The 5,000-nt window shown below is 34.0% G+C and overlaps 1 protein-coding gene across 19 annotated transcripts in view; it reads right to left on the bottom strand.

Moving 5' to 3' along the window:
- rbfox3b (RNA binding fox-1 homolog 3b) overlaps nucleotides 1-5,000 on the bottom strand; it is a 584,742-nt gene that overhangs the window by 322,507 nt on the left and 257,235 nt on the right. The window lies entirely within an intron of this gene.

Here is a 5,000-nt window from a genome sequence, read left to right on the forward strand (position 1 = left end):
TCTGTAAGCTTTGAAACACTAACTTCAATTTTAATAAAAAAAATTATTAAACCATGTAAAAAAAAAATAAAGTTTCAATTTAGTATTGTTGAAAACTCACCACATTCAACATTTAATCACTCACTCACTCACTTAGATAGAGATGGGTTTTAAGGAAAATTATATAAATATAATCTGGTAAAAGCTGGTATCTCTGGGCATTTACAATGTCCCCTGCAACAGAAAAAACCCCTCTCATTTGGGACTGAGGTTTCTGGGACAGAGATATGACTTGGCCCAGGTTGACAGCAGTGGGTAACGTTGTGCATTGTCTTTCCCCCACTTGAGAGGACAAGCCATGAGTGAGATAGAGGTCTCTTTGCGGTACAAGTCTGCATCAATCTGAACAATGTGCTGTGTTCTGCAGTCCCCATGACTGTTATTAGTCGTATTCCCCAACTTGCAGGCATGTGCACACATTGGGCTCAACCAGTGCAGTGCACATGCCCTTTTTAGTCTTGGATAGAAAGTGCCCTTCCAAAATGATCAAAAGTGCCCCCGCGACGCGACGCGACACACTTTCCGTCCCAACCTTCAGTAGGCGCACGACAACACTGCTCTTGAGTATGCGCGCTCAACCCCCCTCCCCGCTTTACTGTACGCGCGGGACAACACAGCTGATCAGTACGCCGCGCGGCGACAACGCCCGCTTTAGGTTTCGATCATTTCCAGCTCTTTTTTCATCCCCGCTTCTAGCAGCACACTCCATTTCCGCATTACTGGATCTGTAGTGACAACAGACCGCAAAGGATGATGGCCACGCATGGGCTGATGGGAATTGTAGTTTTCGCTACCTCCCGTTCGTTCATTCGCCTGAGCAAATTTTCTCAGAAGACCTATAGTTTTACCAAGTCATGCCACTACGGTAATATCGAAAAAAAAATTGCTATTGCGGTATGACGGTATTTACAATACCATTACATCCCTAATATATATATATATATATATATATATACACACACACACGCACGCACGCACGCACGCACGCACGCACGCACGCACGCACGCACGCACGCACGCACGCACACACACACACACACAGTTGATCATTTGGTATCAGAAGTGGCTTATATGAAAGGCAAAGGCCTCTAGATTATGCTTATTTTACTAAAATAAAACATGACCTTGCCTTGATTTTTCATTTTTTTAATTAGGACAGTAAGGTCTGACCTTGCTTAGACAAAAGTTTAGTCACTGAACAGAAATAATGTCCAGTATAGAATATAAAGTCATGCTGCAGTGGGAGAAGAATAAATATTGTGTATGACTCCCATGAGCTTGGATGACTGCATCCATACATCTCTGCAATGACTAAATTAATAAAGTCATCTGGAATAGCAAAGAAAGCATTCATGCAAGACTCCCAGAGTTCATCAAGACTCTTTGGATTCATCTTTAATGCCTCCTCCATTTTACCCCTGACTTGCTCAATAACGTTTATGTCTGGTGACTGGGCTGGCCAATCCTGGAGCACCTTTCTTTTCTTTTAGGAACTTTGATGTGTAGGCTGCCACTTCTAATCAATTAATAAAAAGATAATAAACTGTACTTTTCTGTTAATAAAAATAATATGTTGTGTAAGACGGGGCAACAATGACTATACTGTTTACAGAAATGAAGATCTTTTAATATAGCCAAATCCCTCATGTGCATGTTTTACAGTTTATACATACACAGGGTTCAACGCTAAGGATTTTTTCTACTGGCCCGATTGGACCAGTGGTTCAGATTTTTACTTGCCCTGCCAAAATTTTCACTGGCCCCATAAAAGAAATAAAAAAGTTAGCCACATATATTAAACAATGTGTCACGAAATAATGTCAGGCGGTTCATTCCACCGTGGCGACCCCAGATTAATAAAGGGACAAAACCGAAAAGAAAATGAATGAATGAAAATAATGCCAGTAATTGTAGAATTTAAATATTTGAAAAATGTTAAAATATTTAGCAGTGAAATATAGCAGTATGGGAAACGTGCAGGTATTTTATTGCAAAACAAAAGGTGGCTGACTTAAAAGTGACAGCAAACTAAGCAAAACCTGACCTTCATTTTTTTCGTCATGCTTTACCCATTTAAATGTTTCCACAAAGTTAGAAACAGACATTTCCTTTAGCCTCGTAATTTGATGTCGCGGTCATGTTGCCGTCTATTAAAATTTAGTGACAAGGCAGCACTGCCCCTATCGGGCCAGTAAGGATTCTGTATACTGTCCCGAGCATCTCTCACACAGGCACCGGGCCATCGGGCAGTCCTTATTGTTGAGCCCTGATACATTTTCTTTGCTTTGCTGGTTCAATTCTCTAAGTGTGAAAAATAAGAGTTGCCTGAAGAAAATTGTGAACCTAGGAGGAAAAATAACCGGGAGAAAACAGATGACCATGGCTCAGTTATTCCATAGACACGTTTTAAGTAAAGCTCAAGAGTATTCTGTCAGATGATTCCCATCCCATGCACCACGAGTTTTATCTTCTCCCTTCTGGTATATTCGGAACACCTATTAGTAAAACAAATCGGTTTAAACTTTCATTCATTCCATCAGCTGTAAAGTTTTTAAATTCAGGGTAGAACTTGTATTGTATAAAGTGTTTTTGTGTATGTGTGACATGCTTGTATGCTGCAACCAAATTGCCTTCGGGAAATGAATAAAGACTGACTGACTGACTTCTGCCACTTTTCCAAATGATTAACTAGAAGTCAAAGTGTTGTTTTTAAAAAATGATTCTGTTGTGAAAATGATAACGTTAAATAACATAACCATAATTAAACAACATAAACAATAAATACAATAAAAGTATTTGTATATAATTTCTTAAAACATATAATATTTATATACATTAAACATAAACTCTGATCAAAAAATGCAAAGATTTGTAAAGAAACAAAAGAGTTACACAAACAGCAAATATTAAGGAAAACACAAAAGGGTGATAGGAGATGACTCCCATCCTCTGAAGCCTTTTTTGTTCTGTTGCCCTCTGGAAGAAGGTTAAGAAGCATCAAATGCTCTTCTAACAGATATAAATTTATCTTTGTTCCTGAGGCAATAAGGCTTTACAAACTTACATTTCGTAAGTTTTAAATAAAAAATTTAAATGTGGTCTTTCCTGTGTTTTTTTAGTACTGTTTATGTAGTTATTATGAAGCATGCTGGATTGTTTTTTTTAATATAGTTTGTAAGTGATCTGTCTGTAAGTGAACTATGACAAATAAATTTATGCAAAATATCAAATAATCAAATAAATGAACAAAGTAATAAATATAAAAGATAAATAAATGTAAAAAAAAAGACATTCAGTGGCACATGGTTCTTCAAAAATAAAATCACTGAAATCTGATGATTTGATGATCATGAAACTTTTTCTGAATATACAAAACCGTTGTTTTCATTAAAAAAAAATATATATATATATATATATATATATATATATATAGACTTTAAAATGATAATATTATATATATATATATATATATATATATATATATATATATTGATTTTAAAATAAAAGAAAATAATAAATAATAACGTCATAACATAATGAAAACCATGATCTAAAAAAATGTAATAAATCATGATTATGACTAAAAAACACCAAAATATAAATGTGCATAAATAAATAAACTGAGTAAACAAAGCAGAAGACAAACTACCATATAATTAAAATAATTCAATAAATTAGCACAATTAAAAACAATTATAAGCAAAGTTTTATTTGTTAAAATAAATAAAAATAATGAAGAAATTAATAGTTTATTAATTGTATTAAAATATATAAATAAATCGTCATTATGACCAATAAAACATTAACATACAAATGTGTAAAAATAAATAAAATGAGTAAACCAGCAAAAAAGACAAATAACTACCATGCAAAGGAAATATTTCGGTAAATAAATGAGTAAAACTAAAAACAAGATAAACAAAACTGAATGCATTTTTTTTAAAGGATGTAGAAAAAAAAATGTATTACTTGTACTAAATGATATAAATAAATTATGATTATGACCAATAAACAATAAAATGGAAATGTATACAAATAATTAAAAACAACAATGCAAAACAAAGTGCAAAAACTGTATGCAAATTAAGGAATTAAATAAATAAATGAGCACATAAAATAAAATAATATATAAACACAAATAACTTTACATATATTCACTAAAAAATTATGCAATTAAATAATATCAATAAATCAAGATTAATACCATAAATAGTGTATTTACAGTCATAGTCTTGATTTATTTATGTTATTTAATTACATTATAACTCAAGTTTAATATGTAAAAAAAGTTAAAAAAAAAAAAACATTTAAAGAAAAAAAAACAATCAATAACGCTGCAACATATTAAACACATTTAATGCATTAATAAAATAATAACTATGAAATTAAACGAATATAAATAAATAAAATTAATAAATGAATCAATAAATAAATAAACATTTAGACATGCTCATTGATGTGCTGTAATGTTCAAAGAGATAGTGTGTGTGTGTGTGTGTGTGTGTGTGTGTGTGTGTGTGTGTGTGTGTGTGTGTGTGTGTGTGTGTGTGTGTGAGGTCGTGCTGCTCGTCTCCTGCTCTTAACCTCTTAATGGGAATCATTAATCTGAGTGTGCGAGAATTCAGCAGCCGTCGCTACACACACACACGCACACACACACACACACGCACTCACGCACGCACGCACGCACGCAAACACAGAGGAAGAAGACTGACTGAATCAAGTCCCAAATCACAATCCGACACATTTAACTAGCATGAAGATCAAACCCTTTAAACACAGTCATGATGGACACACACTTTAACTGCAACGCTGAGTCCGACAGATTCACTGCAGAGCAATTCAGCGTTCAGTGGAGAATTCAACTGGGTGATTTCACTGTGTGTGTGTGCACTGCAAAAAAAAAAAAAACATGACTTCATTTCAGAGTTTTAAATGTGGGCGACACTGTGGCTCAGGAT

This window comes from Danio rerio, chromosome 3 (genome assembly GCF_049306965.1).
Source record: "Danio rerio strain Tuebingen ecotype United States chromosome 3, GRCz12tu, whole genome shotgun sequence".
Taxonomy (NCBI): Eukaryota; Metazoa; Chordata; class Actinopteri; order Cypriniformes; family Danionidae; genus Danio; species Danio rerio.